We start from the raw sequence: 20,116 nt of genomic DNA on the forward strand, positions 1-20,116 counted from the left end.
GGCGAACACCTGGGAACAGACAGCGCTTTGTGCCCGCCTTGAGCATGAAGTCATGTTTTGTCACTCTAATACCAACCAGGCAGCTAGAGGGGCTCTAACTTAGTGATACATCGACTCATAGGAGCAGAGAAGTACTTGCAAACCTCAGACTCACATGTGCTTACATTGTTAATTAGATCAACAAACGCCGGTACGACTGTGTGCGAGGCCCTGTGGATTGATGCTTGCAAAGAACTACAGGTCACAGACGTTTCCCCTGAACACTTAAAAGTAGCGCTGTCTTTCTGGAGGGATTCAACGTTAAATACACAAGAGCCTCTAACAGTACACAACAACGACAAACTCTACAATGAATCATTAGAGGAGAAGCCCGTGCAAGACATGGATCCAAACAGCAAAGACACAGATGAGATGGTTTCACCGGAAGCAGCTCCTGTGCTTGTCAATCAATGACTTGATGCTGGAAGCAAGTTCCCGGGAACTGCCTTGCGACTCCGGAGCGGGACCGGGACACTCTGGCTTTTGCTGACTCTGGATCCTGCCGACCCTCCCACTTCGTCTCCCTGTGTTTCCATCTCTTGATCTGAAAATTGGGGCCAGTAGGTGAAACCAGCTTAGAGACGGATCCAGAAAAATAATTCACCTGCCAGAAAGGTCAGAAAAGGCTTTTCTAACATTAAGGGACAAAAACGTACACCACGGCGTGGGTTCAAGTGATTCCAAATAGCACTTGGAAATTAAATTCTACGAAAAAGCAAAGCAAAAAGAAAGAACTATGGAAGACCCCAGATGAGCTCATGTGTTACTGACAGTATACTGCAAGTAAAGCCAGTTTTGTTGCCCCAATGGGTTAGTCCCTTTATTTTGAAATAAAGATTTTAAGTTATTTTAAATGAAATGATTTTAAATGAAAGACTTTAAATTATTTGCTTAAGAGACAGAGAAAGACAGCTCCCACCCACTGGTTCAGTCTCGGAATGTCCACAACAGGTGGGGCCAGCTCAGGGTGAAGCCAGGAGTCAGGAACTCAATCCAGGTCTCCCAGGAGGGTGCATATTGGCAGGAAGCTGGACTAGGGAGCAGAGCTGGGCCTCAAATCAGGTACCTCCACATGGGGTGGATGTCCCAACTCATGTCGTCTTCTTCTTCTTCTTCTTCTTCTTCTTCTTCTTCTTCTTCTTCTTTTTTGGACAGGCAGAGTTAGTGAGAGAGAGAGACAAAGAGAAAGGTCTTCCTTCCGTTGGTTCACCCCCAAAAAAGGGCACTACCGCCTGCGCACTGCACAGATCCGAAGCCAGGAGCCAGGTGCTTCCTCCTGGTCTCCCATGCGGGTGCAGGGCCCAAGCACTTGGGCCATCCTCCACTGCACTCCCGGGCCACAGCAGAGAGCTGGCCTGGAAGAGGGACATAATCCGGCGCCCCGACCAGGACTAGAACCTGGGGTGCTGGCGCCGCAGGCAGAGGATTAGCCTAGTGAGCTGCAGCGCCGGCCTCCAACTCGTATCTTAACCACCAGACCGAACACTTGCCATGCATGAAATATTTTTAAAAACTAATTAAGCATCCAAACATCACCTAGATGGTATAGCTTCCTGGAAAGCAACCTTGCCCCCCCCCATGTTTGCTACATTAAAAATAAGAGACAAATCACCAAAATAATTATGAATGTAGGAGGGTAGGGCTTGAGCTACTCCTCTCCGTCCTTGGGTCACTTGGGAAAATAATGTGTCCTTTGTAGCTTGCAACCCTCTCAAGGCCCACTAGGAAGGGCCCTGAAAACAGACACCCAACCTCAAATGATGCCTTCATAGACACTAAGCATTGGAATACGCTGGGGAATTTTACTCAATGAACACAAGATCTTGCCACAATTTAACTTTATTCCCAGCCAAACCAACTTCACAAAGCATTGTACTTTTCAGGGACACTGGAATGTCAGCTAAACAGTGTTATCTGACATGGTCAGGTCAAGGCAAATTATGTGCCGGGCCTAGGGGCATCCTAACCATCAACTCCCAGTTCCTGAATAACCTGGTTCAACCTGAATCCTTTGCTTGTTTCCTCTAAGCAACCAGTGGAAGCCTATATAATTCTCATCTTATAAAAGAATTCATTTAAAGGTGGTTTGAGAGTTAATGGTTAAACCCATTGTTTGTGGTCCCATGAGTACAGGTCACAATAGTAACAGGCCTTTAGACAGAAGGTACATAAAGAGGTAGTGAGCAGTTCAGGACCTTATTACAACATGTCTATCAAACCCAAAGGGACAAACAATGTGTCCAATTGATTTAAAGGGGGCGGGGGCGGGATGGTCCTGGCAGGCAGTTCTCATTGTGGGACTCACCCCCAAACCTGGCCCAAAACGAAAACCGGAAGTCGCAGCAAACACTCTCCTGCCTCAACTCCGCTGCAGCTGCTTCCTAGAGGGTAAAACTCAGTGACATTCACGATTCTCCTTCTCGCTCCTGCAGGTTTGGCTGCTGGTGATCCAAAGACGTCTGTGTATAAATCCTGTCCCAAGGACGGACAGACATCATGCAGAACCAAGCAAGACCCAACCACGAGGCCCCGAACATTAATGCTGCATTTCACTTCTCACACTTCAGGTGTTATGGGAAAGCACAAATCACACAGCCAGTGAATAGTGTGCATGGCCCTTTTTATGTAGTTCAGAAAGAGGAATACAATTTCTGAGCAGGATCTAATTTCCCATCTGAAGTCTCTCAGGACCAGTTATGTGCTCTCTGAAGTTCATTGCTACTGCGACAGTGGATCTCATGTTCTAGCGTTGTCTTCCACACGACCATGAATTGCTTCCTGGATCTTCTTTTTTTAATTTTTAAAACATTCTGGGGCCGGCGCTGTGGCATAGCAGGTAAAGCTGCCACATGCAGTGTCGGCATCCCATATGGGCACCGGTTCGAGTCCCGGCTGCTCCACCTCTGATCCAGCTCTCTGCTATGGCCTGGGAAAGCAGTAGAAGATGGCCCAAGTCCTTGGGCCCCTGCACCCGACTGGGAGACTCAGGAGAAGCTTCTGGCTCCTGGCTTTGGATCAGCACAGCTCCGGCCATTGAGGCTATCTGGGGACTGAACCAGCGGATGGAGGACCTCTCTTTCTCTCTTTCTCTCTCTCTGCCTCTTTGTGTGCCTTTCAAATAAAAAAATAAACCTTTAAAAATTTTATTTATGTGTTCAAGAGATAGATACAGAGCTCTCATCTGCCAGTTCACTCCTCAAATGGCCACCACAGCTGGGGCTGGGCCTAATCAGAGAGCCTGCTCCAGTCTCAGCCCCTCCCCTTCTAACCCGGCTCCCTCCTCATGCATCGGGAAAGCAGCAGAAGATGGTGCAAGTGCTTGGGCCCCTGCACCCGTGTCAGAAACCCTGATGAAGATCCTGGCTCCAGGCCTTGACCTAGCTCAGTCCTGGCTTTCACAGCCATTGGGGGAGTGAACCAGTGGATGGAAGAGTTCTCTCTTTGTCTTTACCTCTCTCTCTGATGCTCTGCCTCTCAAACAAATAAAGCTCTAAAAAGTATTTTTTTTTATTTTTTATATTTTTGGACAGGCAGAGTGGACAGTGAGAGAGACAGAGAGACAGAGAGAAAGGTCTTCCTTTGCCGTTGGTTCACCCTCCAATGGCCACCGCAGCCGGCACGCTGCGGCCGGCGCACCGCGCTGATCTGATGGCAGGAGCCAGGTACTTATCCTGGTCTCCCATGGGGTGCAGGGCCCAAACACTTGGGCCATCCTCCACTGCACTCCCGGGCCACAGCAGAGAGCTGGCCTGGAAGAGGGGCAACTGGGACAGAATCCGGCGCCCCGACCGGGACTAGAACCCGGTGTGCCGGCGCCGCAAGGCAGAGGATTAGCCTACTGAGCCGCGGCGCCGGCCTAAAAAGTATTCTAAATGTATACAGTCATCCATCAGGATCTATGAGGTGTTGCCTCCAAGACCCCCATGGATACAAAAATACATCCACTGGTTCATTTCCCAAATGGCCGCAATGGCCAGGCTGAAGTCAGGAGCCAGGAACTCCCTCTGGGACTCCCACGTGAGTGGCAGGGGCTGGGCCATCTTCTACTGCTTTCCCAGGCCTGTCGGGCGCTGGATCAGAAGTGGAGCAGCCAGGACTCTGCCAGCCTTTCTGTATACTTTAAACCATCTCCAGGTTATTTACCACATATAATATAACCTAAATACTATGTGAACAGTTGTCACACTGTGTTGTTTAGGAAATAAAGCAAAGGAAAAAAGTACGCACCTGCTCAGGACAGGTGCAATTTTTTTCCAGATATTTTCCATCCATACTTGGTTGACTCCACAGATGTGGAACTCACAGGTACAGATGCTGACTGTCTACACTACTATACCTGTTAGTCTGAAACACTATAGTTTTTCTTCTTATGTATAGTAAGTGTTTATTCCTGAGTAACTTAAAAATCCTGGCTATTTTCTCTCTTTGAACCTTTTGACTACTCGGCGACTGAAACACGGGCTGTGAGATGTGCTACTTCCCGTCCAGATGGGGAACAGAAAAGGGAACTGGCGATCTCCAGCTTGGCCTTATCTCAGGGAGAAAATGGGCCTTGCCACCCGCCTGGGTCCTGAGGACACAGGGCCACCACAATGGTCTTTTCATGCCTGTGGTTTCTTATAACAGAAAACATACAAGCAGGAATCATAAGCTGGTAGACCAAATAGCTCATCTCCTGATAACCATGATCTGGGAACAGACTGTGGCACCCTGACAGGGGTCTTTCCCGAAAGCCTGGGCTCAGCAGTGTCATGAAGAAGACAGAAGACTTGAGGCAGGGGTACAAGAAGGGTGCTCCTTCCGAGAGAGAAGAAACAGAGTTGTTCCAATGGACCATCGGTGCCGAGGGATTTGGTTGAAGGAGGCAGCTCTCGCACCACACACTGGGCCATAGTTGTTGCGCTCTGAAAGACATTAGGGAAGGCTCCAGCTCTGCTGGTTTTCATATTAAGCTGGCGTCAAAGGGCAGCCAATTCAATTTCAGGTCGCTGGCTTCCGGTGGGGTGAGGCCTCCGATCTGTGGGCAGGGCCATCAGCCCCTCAGTCTCAGCCCTGCCACTGATCTGTCATTCTGGCTTCCACCACCCGACCACGCACGCACGCCTGAGTGTTTCTGTCTGTCAAGTGGAAGCACTAACGTCTGCACTTTCCTCTTGATACAGCAGGAAGTGTAAGCAAATGAAAGAGGTGTTGAAATCCCGGCAGTGGGAAGAAGGCACATACGACACCCATCGACCTGGTCAGCAGAGCGACGTTGCGTGAGTTTTCACTCCAAAATTAAAGACAGAAAAGCAATGGTAAAAATTAGGCACCAGCTAATTACCAAAGTGAGGGAACTTTTCAATTCCACTAGTATTTTAAGTTTTTGAATACACACACACACACACACACACACACACAGAGGTGATAAATTTTAGGCTAGGCAGAGAAGAGTAAAATACTTAATGTAGACCGCAAGTGTTATAAAAAAATGTTCCCTAAAGTTATAAGGTGAAACTTTTATGTTAGATGCAGAAAATCAATTAAATAGTCCATGGTGGGCAGGGGGTGTGGCACACAGGGTTAAGTTGCTGCTTGTAGCGTCGGCATCCCATATCAGAACACCAGTTCAAGTTCCAGCTACTCCACTTCCAATCCAGCTTCCTGCTACTGCACCCGGGGAAAGCAGCAGAAAATGGCCCAAGTGCTTGGGCCCCTGCCACCCGTGTGGGAGACCAGGATGGAGTTCCTGGATCCTGGCTTTGGCCTGGCTAAGACCTGGCTGTTGCAGCCATTTGGGGAGTAAACCAGAGGATGGAAAATCTCTTTCTCTCTTTCCCATTCCCCCTCCCCATCACTTTGTCTTTCAAATACATAAATGAATCTTTAAAAAATATTCCATGAAGGACTTGGGACTCTTTTTTTCCCTCTGACATCCCTTTCGGAGACCAAGTAAGGCAGATGAGTGTTTTGTATCAGCTTTATAATTGCAATCAGTTACAGATGAAGTAAAAATTTGAATAAAGCAAAGATCTTTACCCAAAAAGAATTCAAATCTAAGCTCTTGAAATGCTATTCTTCTGGGTATAACAAAAAGAAATGTCTGCAAACTTGCAAATTTATTGCAAAGTCAATTCAAAGTCTGTAGATTTTTAGAACATGGTTCAGAAATATTTTTGAACGTTTTTTTCAACTGAAAGCAGACACTCAGAGAGAGCTCCCATATACTGGGTCAGTCCCCAAGTGCCCGCAGCAGCTCCCAGCTGGGAATCCCTGCCGGGAGCCTGGAATTCAACCCAGGTCCCCTACGTGGGTGGGAAAAACTCAATGACTTCAGTAATCACCCAGTGCCTCCCAGGGTATGCATTAGTGAGAAGCCGGGGTCAGGAGCTGGGTGTGGAGCCCAAGCCTTCTGACATGGCACACAGGTGTTGTAATCAAATATCTGGTTTTAAATAATGCTTTTATCTTTCCTCAATAAACCGTGTGTGAGAAATAGTGTTATACTGGATGCAAAACCGTGGCCAAAAACAGAGACCAAAAAGCATTTTAAATGTTGTGCTAAATGCCTCAAGTTCATCCGCTAGCCAAGTCAGAAGTCAAATCTGGCATCATAAAATATGGAGCTCACCTTAGGCATTCTGCATTATTATGAGAAGAAAATTAACCATGGTAACTCTCCACTGAGATCGAATTTGAGGAAGAAAGCCAAGGAGGTTTTACTTATGATGAACCAAATACAGGAGAAAGCACTCGTCAAACCTCGCTCCGGGTCGGCAAGAACCTGAAGTCCCACCACACTGCAACTAGGAAAGGCCGCATCTTGCCACCTGGTTGTGACTATCACCAGAACAGACTGCCCACGGACACTTCCCTAGAAACCAGACATAGGAAGCTGGGACCCCCTCACCGGAGGAGCTCATGTCTGTACTTCACAGTCTCTTGGCTCCTGGTGCTCTCACCCACGTTTTCTGGAAGCTCACACGTTTGGAATTCTAACATACACACTCTCCAGTGTTTTACCTTTGAGCTTCTCAACTGCAGGTGGCAGAAGTCACACCTTTGGGGGGGGGGGGATAAAAAAAAAAAAAAAAAAAAAAAAAAAAAAGAAGTCACACCTTTGGTTTAAAGACAAGGCAGGTTTCGATGTTGGCATTGACCTTGTCCATGTGCCCCTGCTGCTTCTCCAGACATCTTGCCACCCTTTCGCTGTTCATTAGAGGAAAATCCCACCCCCGTCTCCCCCGTCTACTCTGCACCTCCGTTCTCTGTTCGGGGGTGACTCAGAAACAGACGGCAGATGGGACTCGCTGGGCACCGTGAGCCTCACGACCGAGGCGAGCCGGGGCATCACCACGGCGTACCTGAGCTAGCTTGTCTGCTGTCTCTCGGGGGACATTCTGACCTCCTTGGCTTCCCGCTCCAGGACTCTGTGTCTTTACAGATCACCAGGCAAGAATCTCAGTAACCATCTGCCAAACTATTAGAGGAGAAAATCCTGAGAGCCGGGCAGCCCATGCAATTTACCACGATGACTGACAGGGCGCACTTGACCTTGCTTGACAAACACTGAAGCCAGGTCTGGCCAAGCTGCGTGGGCTCTAGAACCGGACTGCCCCATGCGTCACAGCTCCATGCCTTACTAGCCAGCTGGCCTTGAGCAAATAATTTATCTTCACAAAGCTCCAGGTTTCTCATGCTTAAAATAGGTCTGGGAGGTGCCCCCTCCCCCAGGAGACCTCACACAAAACAGGTGCTTGCGATGACAATCCGCATCACAACAGCCCAGTGCCTGCCACACAGCAGGGGCTCAAAAGTTGGCTGTCCATGGCTGCTGTGCCTGTCGTCCTGCCCTGCACCTGTCCTGGCCGAATGGGGCCAGGGGAGGGAATCCACCTCCCCTCCTCCGCACCCCAATGCCACAGCCACAGCGATCAGCCCTAGATCACACCCCGGCCATCTTCACCAGCATCACTGCTCTCAAGTTCTCCTCCCTGTACTCAGCATGGCTGTTTCCTCGGCTATTTAATTCCATTTCTCATGATCAGTTTTCCTTTCAAATAACTCTCCTCTTAGATCTTCCTCCTCACTCCGACTCCTTTGCCAAACGTGTACTGGGTGCCTGTGCTGTGGGCCGGGGGCAAGCAACGGACTCACACCAAGCAGACCGTGAGCTCGGCTCTGTATGAGGAGCCAGAGCCCGGAGTCTGCCCAGGCACACCCAGGCACAGTGCGAGGCGCTCAGAAGACACTTAGAAAACTTAGAACAGAAATATCCCCTTCGTCCTGGAAGAGACTCCTGGGATCCCGAGAGAGAGGACGCTTGCCAGGAGGGAGTATTTACTGAGCAGCCCTGTGCACCAGGCTCCATGCTAAGCAAATACATTTTAAGTCATTTTCTCCTTAGGACTACCCTATGTGATGGCTACTCCCCATTTGAGAGATGAAGAACACAAATGAACTAAGTGCTCACAGCCACACAGGCAGTAAGTCACAAGACCAGGATGACAGCAATCGGCAAACACATGCCTGCTTACACACCTCCTACTTCCGATGCGGGAACAGTAATCACCGGGAGTTAGGAAGCAACAAAAATCGTGTTTCATTTATTATTTATTTTCATTTTATTTGAAAAGCAGAGACCAAGAGATCTCCCATCTCACGGTTCACTCCCCAAAAGCCCACAAAAGCTGGGGCTAGACCAGGACAAAGCCAGGAGTTGGGAACTCCGTGCAGGTGTCCCAAGTGGGCGGCAGGGACCAACTACCTACTACTGCCTTCCAAGGCCCATTAGCAGGAAGTTGGATGGAAGTGGAGTAGCTGAGACTCAGACCAGCACCTGATAGGGGACTCCAGCATCCCAACAGGTGCTTACTCCCCTGCGCCTCAACGCCGGTCCCTGTTAAGTTGCTGTAATCTTTTTTTCTGTACACATATCTACATGTTCACAGACTTTCTTTTTTTGTTTCCCCAGAAACCTTTTATTTAAGGTATACAAACTTCATGCATTTCATGAATACAAATTTAGGAACACAGTGATTCTTCCTACACGCACCCCCAGCCTCACAGACTTTCCAACGTGATCATACGCTTGAACCTTACTTTCTTCTTTTTTGCTTGGTGCCCCCACTCACGTAATTGCCTTATTTTGCTCGTGTAACAATAAACACTGTCTATGCATCCCCCCAAGTCCTGGAAAGCTCCACTTCTCTTGTTAAGGGCCGATTGTAGCCAAAGAAATAGAGGTACTGTAATGGATTCAGCCACTCCCCTATGGTCGGCTTCCATCTGTTTGTCCCTGGCGAAGAGACTGCCCACTGACACATCCTTAAGCACAGCTCAGGCCCAGCTCCAGCGGAATGTGCTCAGGTTGCTACCCTTTTTCCTGTGTCCCTGGCTTCCTCTGGGCAACACCTTGTTCCTGGGCTAACGCCGACTCACCCTTTGCAACAGGTCAGCAGCACTTCCTGCTAGGGGCTTCCTCTTATCTTTCCAAAAGGGGGTCAGTAGTTCCTGGGTGCTGCCCAGTACCCCAGGCTTAGCTATGATAAACAGCTGTCATCATTTGTCACTTCCACCCAACTGAGTCTCCTTAGACTAACTCTGTACACTTAGCACCAACTATAGACTCCAGCATATTTCAGCTAAGTGAACAGATGAATGGGTGGGTGAGTGGGTGAATGCATGGACAAAGGCAGGAATAGACAGGGGCCTGCAACATCATGATGTTTTCAAGTGGTTCTTTATCTCTTGAGTGAAGAGTGTAGAGGATAAGACAGAAAAAGGTCTTGCCTATCAAACTGAATAGCAGGAAATTTATCCTAAAGACTATGCAGAACAATTGACAAATTTTAGGCAGTGAATATCATTAATTTTCAATTGTTTTAGATTTATTTATTTATTTATTTATTTGACAGGCAGAGTGGACAGTGAGAGAGAGAGACAGAGAGAAAGGTCTTCCTTTGCTGTTGGTTCACCCTCCAACGGCTGCCACGGCTGGCACGCTGCGGCCAGCGCACCGCACTGATCCGAAGGCAGGAGCCAGGTGCTTCTCCTGGTCTCCCATGGGGTGCAGGGCCCAAGCACTTGGGCCATCTCCCACTGCACTCCCTGGCCACAGCAGAGAGCTGGCCTGGAAGAGGGGCAACCGGGACAGAATCCGGCGCCCCGACCGGGACTAGAACCCGGTGTGGGGGCACCGCAAGGTGGAGGATTAGCGCCAGCCCGATTTATTTTTTTAATTTGAAAGGCAAAGTTCCTGGGGGTGGGGGAGGGAGTGGAGAAAGATGTTCTATCCGCTGCCTCGCTCCCCAAGTGGCGGCAACAGCTGGGCTGGCCCGTGCCAACCAGGAGCCTGGAACTCCATTCATGTCTCCCATGTGGGTGGCAAGGGCCCAAGTACTCGGGCCATCTTCTGTGTTCTCATGGACATTAGCAGAGAGCTGGATAGGAAGTGGAGCAGCCGGGACCTTGCAACCACTGCTCACATGGGATGCTGGCATTGCAGGTGGTAGCTTAACCTGTTGCACCACAACACAAGCCCCCACTGTGAATTTTTTAATTTAAAAAAATTTATTTAATTGAAAGGCAAAGAGAAAGCCAGAGAGGGACAGAGGGAGAAAGAGAAGTAGAAAGGAAAAAAGAGACTAAGAAAAAGAGAGATCTTCCATCTGCAGGTTTACTCCCCAAATACCTGCAACAGCCAGGAGTGGGCCAAGCCAACGCCAGGAGCCAGGAACTCACTCCAGGTCTCCCATGTTGGTGGCAGGCCCATCACTGCTGCTTCCCAGGTGTGCATTCGCAGGAGGCTAGAATGAGGAGGGGAGCTGACATTCACACCCACCCAAGCAGTATCTTAGCCCCTGCCTCAAATGCCTACCCCTGATTATTTTCTTTTTGATTTATTAAGGCAGGAATGTGGAAGACGGCCTCGGGAGAAGTCAGAGGAAAGCCCAGGAGCCATTTGGAGACAATATAAATGATCCAAGTGCGAGACAAGGGCCTCTAAGTGCCAGCCATGGGGCTAGATGTGCCACATGGGTTCTCGCGAGCCGTTCTGCACCCACACTGATGACCCTCTCACACAGAGGAACAACCCCACCAGGTCACGGCATTAATCAACAAGGGGCCCTGACTCAAACAAAAACAACAGGTGGAAATTAAACCAAAAGGTGACTTCTGTGAGGCTTCACAGTGGTTCTCAGTAATCCTTTCTTTTCTGGGTTGTTTCTTATATACATGAATGTTCGTATGTATGCACATATGCGTACACACACACAAATGTGTATCTGCCCCTCTGCCTTTCATTTTTATTTTATTTATTTATTTATTTATTTATTTTGACAGGCAGAGTGGACAGTGAGAGAGAGAGACAGAGAGAAAGGTCTTCCTTTTGCCGTTGGTTCACCCTCCAATGGCCGCCGCAGCCGGCGCACCGCGCTGATCCAATGGCAGAAGCCAGGTACTTATCCTGGTCTCCCATGGGGTGCAGGGCCCAAGCACTTGGGCCATCCTCCACTGCACTCCCTGGCCACAGCAGAGAGCTGGCCTGGAAAAGGGGCAACTGGGACAGAATCCGGCACCCCGACCGGGACTAGAACCTGATGTGCTGGTGCTGCAAGGCGGAGGATTAGCCTATTGAGCCACGGCGCCGGCTTTCTGCCTTTCAAATAAAATAAAAATAAATGATGTTTCAAAAGAAAATATAACATATGTGCATTTAAGTCCTTTATCACGGTTAGCATATTGATATTTTGAATAATCAGAGTGTTGTATTGGAAAACTATTTAAGGAAGACGTGTTTAAAATTCTACTTTAGCACTTTTATTAAACATTTTCTTATTTCACAAGGGACTGGGAGAGCAAAAAAATGTCTATTAGAATAACTGAAACACAAATCAAAATTGAGTTATATAGCCCAATGTAAGATTAAGCTGCATAAAATATCTCAGTCTAGAGGAACACCTATTATTCGAATGGCTGTTTTATATGTATGGTCTACCAGGTAATTTTAGGTCACACAGAACCTTCACTTTCCTAAGGATGTCTGAATCCATTTCGTGGTTCCGCATTTTAAAATAATAACAACGTGATTTCTTTGCATGCTGTACAGTTTCCCTTTTTAAAGACAATTTAGGCCACTGGGTTATTTGCTTCAATGTTTGAAAATGCCTTCCATGGAAACAAAGTGGTATTGAGTTTATTTCACTTACTCTAAAAAACAAGACGCACAGTAAGCCATTAGACACGGCTCCCAGACAGTGATCAACGTGGGGGAACCCAGCACAAGCGTACGGGAGAGTCAGGTCTTAAACATTTATGTTGCCAAAAGATTGACTAAGGCTCTGTTTAATTATTAGTGCTATAAAAAGTGAGTAATATTTACCTGACCATAATAGTACTGTGTAAAAGTCACTTATCTTTCCTGCCAGGTGCCACATTTCTCACAGCTATTATGTTTTCCAAATTCTACTATTCCACCCTCTTAGAGAACTGGACAGGGGAGAGGATAATTAAGGAAGCTGATTTTTTTTGTTGTTGCTGCGTGCCAATGCTGGCCCAGGATGTATATAAAATCCAGGACAAATGCCTTTGGTGGTGCAGGGTACAAGCAAAAATGGACTATTAAGCAACAGTTTGGCAGAAACTTAATGGTTCAGTATTCATAAGCCTTCTGGAAAAACCCCCCAATAGCTGGGGTAGTCAGCCTGTTTGAACGATGAGTGATTTAGGGTGCTTGTTCTTCAACCCAAATTATAAACACACTTACAGGGCCCTTTGCAGGTTCATACAAGGTGTTCACCATAAATCCAATTTTGCAAGAATTCCAGTTCCTAACGGATATGTCATAATGTCTTGAAAGAGAGTATTCAGGAAGTTTACAGGGAGTGTAACTCATTAACTGAACTTCAACATTATCATGCAATCTGGGTTCAGATGATATTGCTGAATACCTTTTGGATTTTGGCAAAGATGCCTTGGAGTCATCAGTTATCTGTCAATCATTTACAAATCCTTTCTGAAATCAGTTAGCAAATAATGTTTTATCATTATAAACATGTATTCTTGTAAATGTGAGTCATTCCGAGTGTTCCATGTGGAGCTGTCTGATGAGTTCCGTGGGGAGGAAAGGTGTTTAAAACAGAAAGCAGTCATGGAAATGCCCACAGTTGCCTAAAGGAGATGGTCGCACTGTACCTGGATTGAGAAAAACAATTACTAAAAACTGAGGGCGTGATTTTCTTGGTCTTTTCCCCCCCGGTGTAGCTGGAACGAAAAGTGCCTGCTAGCTGTCGCCGGGGCTGAGTTCGGAGCACCTGTTATTTGCGGTGCGTGTGCACAGTGCTCCAGTCCCTCTTTCAGAAAAACATGTTCGCTTCTCACAAAGTCCTGACTGCCCCTTTCTATTAAATTAGCCTCACCGATAAGCTTCAAAAGACCAGAGTAACTCATTAATATGAGTCTCCTCAGCATGCCAGCAGGGTTCACAGGAAACTAAAGACAGTGACAAATAGTATTTTTTGCAGATTCTGGAGGCGCTATTAGGCAACCTTGGATGTCACCGTTCTTCAATTTTTTGGGTACCTTTGTGTCTAGTGAGAGGCAGATGATATAGTGTGAAAGTAAACCTCTGTTGTGGCTGGCACTGCGGCTCACTTGGTTAATCCTTGGTTAATCCTCCTCCTGCGGCGCCAGCATCCCATATGGGTGCTGGTTCTAGTCCCGGTTGCTCCTCTTCCAGTCCAGCTCTCTGCTATGGCCCTTGGGAAGGCAGTGGAGGGTGGCCCAAGTGCTTGGGCCCCTGCGCTCACATGGGAGACCAGGAGGAAGCACCTGGCTCCTGGCTTCAGATCGGTGTAGTTCAGGCCGTGGCAGCCATTTGGGGGCTTAACCAACGGAAGGAAGACCTTTCTGTCTCTCTCTCACTGTCTAACTCTATCTGTCAAATTAAAAAATTAAAAAAAAAAAAAAAAGAAAGTAAACCTCTGTGCTGTTATATGTTTTGTGAACCATGAACACAATGGGAGAGAAGCTGAGCAGATTCCATTATGATGCTATTAAATTATATGAATCCTGTTAAGTCTTGCATATGGAGGGCATCTATCTGCGACTAAGACTGGCACCAAAAACAAAACACAAAACCATAAACCTGCAGAGGACTTCTCCAGTTCCATGAAGGAAATCGTGTCTGTCACTCAAGGCTCTGGTGCACACAGCCCATGTCGGTTTTCCATGACATCAGAAGAGGTGCTGAGCACACTCTCTCTCCGCCATGACACCAAGCACCTGCTATATACAAACACACAATATCTGTTTCCTTGACTTCTCACCATAAAAACTACTGGGTCCCATCATTTTTATCACTTTGACTTGTGAGACGCCAAGAATCTTGGCCCCCAGGCAGGAAGCAAGAGCAGGAATAGGATGAAAGTCGTCAGCTTTCTGATCCCAAATCTGGGCTCCCAACCTCGCGGCTGCACCCTCCACTCCCACCAAGATGCACAGTGTGTTCACTCGCTCACACAGGTCTCACGCACCAACCCCGGCGCAGGGTTTCTCAGGAAAGCAACCAGAGCCGCAGCCGGTGTGCTACAGTGCTCCTTCACACAACGAACATCACACAAAGCCTCCACCAACGGGTAGCCAACACTGCGGCATGTTTAAGAGAGGAGCTACAAGGCCGGCGTCGCGGCTCACTAGGCTAATCCTCCACCTAGCGGCGCCGGCACACCGGGTTCTAGTCCCGGTCGGGGCACCGGATTCTGTCCCGGTTGCCCCTCTTCCAGGCCAGCTCTCTGCTGTGGCCCAGGAGTGCAGTGGAGGATGGCCCAGGTGCTTGGGCCCTGCACCCCATGGGAGACCAGGAAAAGCACCTGGCTCCTGGCTCCTGGCTCCTGCCATCGGATCAGCGCGGTGCGCCGGCCGCGGAGGCCATTGGAGGGTGAACCAACGGCAAAGGAAGACCTTTCTCTCTGTCTCTCTCTCTCACTGTACACTCTGCCTGTCAAAAAAAAAAAAAAAAAAAGAGAGAGGAGCTACAGAGGTAGAACAGGCCCGGAGTAACACAAGGTCTTCTGGATTTCCATTCAAAATCAGAAAAGAAGAAACTTGTCCCAATAAAAATCATATTTTGAAACACACTATATACTTAAGAAAAAAATAACCTAAATAAGTAACACTTACTACAGTGTCAATGAGAGTAGGTTGCACTGGTTTTGTATACCCAAGGAGTTGAGAGCATGTTTGCCTGGATCTGCCAACAGTGACCTCACCGGGTGTTGTCTCCGTTCTCTTTCTCCCTGAGCACATCTCAGCTCAGTCTCACCTTGATGAGGCCACCGGGGAGCTCGCATTTCCAGCTTCATCCAGACCTCAAGCCCTGGCTTGTGACCACTTCTGCTCTGACTCTCAGGGATCACCCGGACCCCGGGCCACCCACACCTGGTGCAGGTGCATCTGTCCTGGAAGGGTTTCGAGACGGCAGCACAGCTGAAAGGCGGTGGATAGGGAGAGAGGCAACCAGACTGGAAAAAAAAAATGGACCATAAATTCTGCAATGCGGATCTTCAGAAAATGTTGAATCTATAATGACGTGAAATTTTGTTACAAATGTTCACAGATTGAGTTAAAAATCATCTGTATACAGACACACACCCCCACTGACTTAGAAGAGTTGTCAGTCGTATAGTTTATTTTTCTCCCAAAGAAATATTTTATTTAGGGAATACAAACTTCGTGCATTGCATAAGTGCAGATTTAGGAATATAGTGATTCTTCCCAACTAATATTGTTTAAAGCCAAGAAAAGCTTGAAAATGTTTACCCATGTGCTGTAGATGCAGATTCTCTTTCAGAAAACTGGGAGAGTAAAACAATTAAATTTAAATTTTAACACTGAGGGGCCTGCATTGTGACACGGCTGGTTAAACTGCCACCTGCGATGCCTGCATCCAGTATGAGCGCTGGTTCAAGTCCCAGCCGCTCCACTTCCCATCCAGCTCCCTGCTAATGCGCCTGAGAAAGCAGTAGATGAGGCCCAAGTCAGGCCCACTGCAGAGACCCAGATGGAGTTGCAGACTCCTGGCTTTGCCCCTACCCAGCCCTGGTTGATGTGGCCCCGGGGAAGTGAACCATTGGGTGAAAGATCTGTCTCTCCCTTTTTCTCTGTAACTCTGCCTTCCAAATAAATAACTAAATCTTTCAAAAAGAATTAGCACTGAAACTAGGTAATAGCATGAATTTACAGCTGACCCCATCTCTCACCCACTCAGATGTCAGAGAACATCCCTTCCCTCTTTATTAACTGTGCAATAAGCATAACCCAGTGAACCCTTTCTGATTAAGCCACAGCTTGGCGTTCCTCCCCAGATCTAATAACGTCCATTTGATCCTGCAAACACTGTAGTTTTTCCCTTTGTAAAACTTTCTCCTCCATAGGAATTAAAACTCGAACTTTAGCCTCATTAATGTGAAGCAACACAGCTAATTGTACTATAATGTGCTCATTAAGGGAACACACACGCATGCAGCCATCTTCCTATTCATCCCTCTTTTCTCCTCAGGTCCTGGGCCAGGGGAACATTTGTTCTGGTCTTGCCCTTCACAAACCCAAGTCCTCCTATCAAGGGAACTTCAGAGGCTTTACTGCCCTAAAGAAAGTGAACAAACCGTTTACCCAGAAATCATTCTTGTAGAAAGGGCATTTTTTTAAATTCTTTTACAAATTTTTTAATTTACTTATTTGAGAGGCGGAGAGGTCCCGTCCGCCGGTTTACTCCAGATACATGCAAGGACCCTGAGCGAGACCTGGCACAGAGCTGGAAGCTGTGACTCAACCCAGGTCTCCCATGTGGGTGGCAGGATCCCATCACCCCTGCCTCCCAGGAAAGCTGGAGCAGGAAGCTGGAGTCAGAAGCTGCAGCCAGGAATCAAACCAGGCACCCTTAGGTGGCACCCGGGCACCTTCACCATCAGGCCAAGCCCCTACCCTGGGAGGTGCATTTTAAAATAACCTTGACATCGACAGTAAAGAGGCCAACAGCCGAACAGCAGCCCCAGTGCTCGGCTCCAGTGGGGCGTATCCCACTGCCCATGGCCTTCAAATCCCTTCACAACACTCTCAGCACAGGCAGCCCCCGTCTAGGACCCTGATGTGACTGGGAAAGGTTTATGTTTTATAAAACATTCTGAACTCTGGGGCCAGTGTTAAGGCACAGTGAATTAAGCTGTCGCTTGTGACACTGCTACCCTATATCTGAAGGCCGGTTCAAGTCTCGGCTACTCTGCTTCTCATCCACCTTCCTGCTAATGTGCCAGGAAGAGCCAAGTACTTGCCCTCTGCTACCCATGTGGGATGCAACAGACGGAGTTCCTGGCTCCTGCCTTCAGCCTGGCCCAGCCCCGGCCGTCATGGCCATTTGAAGAGTGAACCAGTGGATGGAAGACCTCTCTGTCTCTCTATAACTCTGACCTTCAAATAAATACATAAATCTTTAAAACAAACAAACAAAAACAATGACTGGTAGGCAAACTATGGTTCTTCAGACATTGGGAAACATTTTCTCAATCAAAAAGGAAGTGAAATCGTTACTTTGACTTTTTTCCAATGACAAAATTCAAACTTGCAGGTGAAAATCTGAATCTTGGAGAAGTTGCATCTGCCACTGTGATTTAGAAAGTTTTGCAATCCTTAGGACCACTGCTGAGATCAGGGGTGACACTGTGAGGACATGATGGGATTCTGCATTACAGAATGTGTCAACAGTTGGAAAATCCACAAAATTCAATGAACTCACACTTTTCAAATTACAATATACATTACAAGACTCTGCACATGTAGAAGATGCATTTGAAGCATAAAATAGGCCAACAAACTTTCATGTAGTAGAGTACAAAAAAGTTCACTAATAATGATTTTGGATTTTCATGTTTCAACAAATCCTCAGGAAAATACTACTTGTGAAGTTCTAGTGCAGTATCAAAGAAAAATATCATAACTATCTGAAAAAGCTATAATACTCCTCCCTAATTGCACATCTGTGAGTTCATATTTTCTTACATACTTCAACCAAGACAGTATCACTATAGAGAGAACGTAGAAGGAGCCAGGATGTGGCAAAGCAGGTTAAGCCAACACCAGCGATGCCAGCATCCCATATGAGCACTGGTCAGAGTTCTGTCTGCTCTACTTCTGATCCAGCTTCCTGCTAATGGACTTACGAAAGCAGTGGAAGATGGCCCAAGTCCAACGTGGGAGACCCGGATGAAGCTCCCAGCCCCTTTCTTCAGCCTGGTCCATCCCTGGCCATTGCAGCTTTTTGGGGAGAAATGAAGCAGTATATGGGGGATCTCTGTCTCTCTCTCTCTTGTAATTCTGCCTTTCAAATAAATAAATATTTAAAAAATTTTAGAAAAATTGCAGAAGCAGATATGAGAATCCCACTGTCTTCACTAGGCCAGACCTGTTTTTGGTCAAAATGTAACTTTTAATTAATTTGTTTGTTTTGAAAAACATTTTTAATCTATAGTATACCACTAGGGCCGGACATATGGCCTTGCAGTTAAAGTGCTACTTGAGATGCCTACATTTCCTATCAGAGTACGTGAACTTGAATCCCAGCCCGCTCCTGATTCCGGCTTCCTGCCGATGCACCCCCTGGGAGGCTGCAGGGATGGCTCAAGTAGTTGAGTCCCTAGCACCCATGTGGGAAACCTGCATTGCATTCCCAGCTCCTGCCTTTGACCCGACCCAGCCCAGACTGTTCCAAGTATCTGGGGAGTGAGCCAGTAAATGGGGGCTTTCTGTTTGTATATCTGTCTCTATGCCTCTTGGATAATTTCTTATAAAGGTGCCATTAAGGCCGGCGCCACGGCTCAATAGGCTAATCCTCCGCCTTGCAGTGCCGGCACACCGGGTTCTAGTCCCAGTTGGGGCACCGGATTCTGTCCCGGTTGCCCCTCTTCCAGGCCAGCTCTCTGCTGTGGCCAGGGAAGTGCAGTGGAGGATGGCCCAAGTCCTTGGGCCCTGCACCCACATGGGAGACCAGGAGAAGCACCTGGCTCCTGCCTTAGGATCAGCGCGGTGCGCCGGCCGTAGCGCACCAGCCGCGGCGACCATTGGAGGGTGAACCAACGGCAAAGGAAGACCTTTCTCTCTCTCTCTCTCTCTCACTGTCCACTCTGCCTGTCAAAAAAAAAAAAAAAAGTGCCATTAAACTAATATGTGGCATAAAGGGGTAAGCCAACACTTGGGACACCCCTATCCCACATCGGGGCACATGGAATTGAGTCTCACCTCTGCTCTGATCCAGCTTCCTGCTAACATGCCTGGGAGGCAGTAGATGATGGCCCAAGTACTGGGGTTCCTGCACCCCTATGGGAGACCCAGATGGAGTTCCTGGCTCCTAACTTCAGTCTGGTCCAGCCCCAGCTGTTGCAGGCATCTGGGGGAGTGAACCAATGGATGGAATCTCTCTTATTCTCTCTCTGCCTTTCAAAGAAATAAAAATGCATAAATAAATATTTTTAAATGAACCACAGTAAAAGTAAGTTAATATATAATGAGTTATGTATTATTTTATTTTAATAAGTTAAATATAAATAATAAACATTTTAAAGTCTCTCTGTTTTAATTTTTAACACAACAGATACTAACAAGTATAAGTTGTATAAGCAACAGCTTTTTGGATTCCTAAATAAGTTAAACAGAACATTTGCTTTCCAGTCACATGTCCTTGAACATACACACGGGTCCACTTCTGGTAATATGCCATGATTAGTTAAGGAAATAACAGCAAAAAGCTGACAGGATAATTGTAATTACCCAATGCTTTTTCGTTTGGGTACTTATTTAGCTGTCCGGCTAAAAACACCTCAGTTGCCTTTCTCCCTTGCAGCTAATCATAGATGGGTATCTACCTGTGGTCCAGCGAGACCGACACAGAATGCCTGGTACTTTAAGGAAATGTTCTCAAAAAGGAACATGCTTCCTCCCCTCGTCCTCGATTCTGCTTCCTAAGAGCGATGGCTGGAACTCTAGTAGCCATTTTGGAACATGAGGATGAGAGTTAGCAGAAAGTAAAAAAGGAGAGTGTGGTCTG

At 47.5% G+C, this 20,116-nt stretch overlaps 1 long non-coding RNA gene across 2 annotated transcripts in view; it reads right to left on the minus strand.

Annotated features, from left to right (window-relative positions):
- Positions 1-20,116, minus strand: part of LOC108178228 (uncharacterized) — a 36,815-nt gene that overhangs the window by 15,857 nt on the left and 842 nt on the right. Inside the window, exons 2-3 of one of the 2 annotated variants that reach the window (XR_011381247.2) lie at positions 19,312-19,502; positions 15,344-15,542 (exon numbers count right to left, since the gene is read on the minus strand). This is a non-coding gene — a long non-coding RNA (uncharacterized LOC108178228). The remainder of the gene's footprint in view (positions 1-15,343; positions 15,543-19,311; positions 19,503-20,116) is intronic. The other variant, XR_016219516.1, reaches the window with a different exon arrangement.

The sequence above is a fragment of the Oryctolagus cuniculus genome, chromosome 13 (assembly GCF_051225735.1).
Source record: "Oryctolagus cuniculus isolate XC-2025 breed Fujian yellow rabbit chromosome 13, ASM5122573v1, whole genome shotgun sequence".
NCBI lineage: Eukaryota > Metazoa > Chordata > Mammalia > Lagomorpha > Leporidae > Oryctolagus > Oryctolagus cuniculus.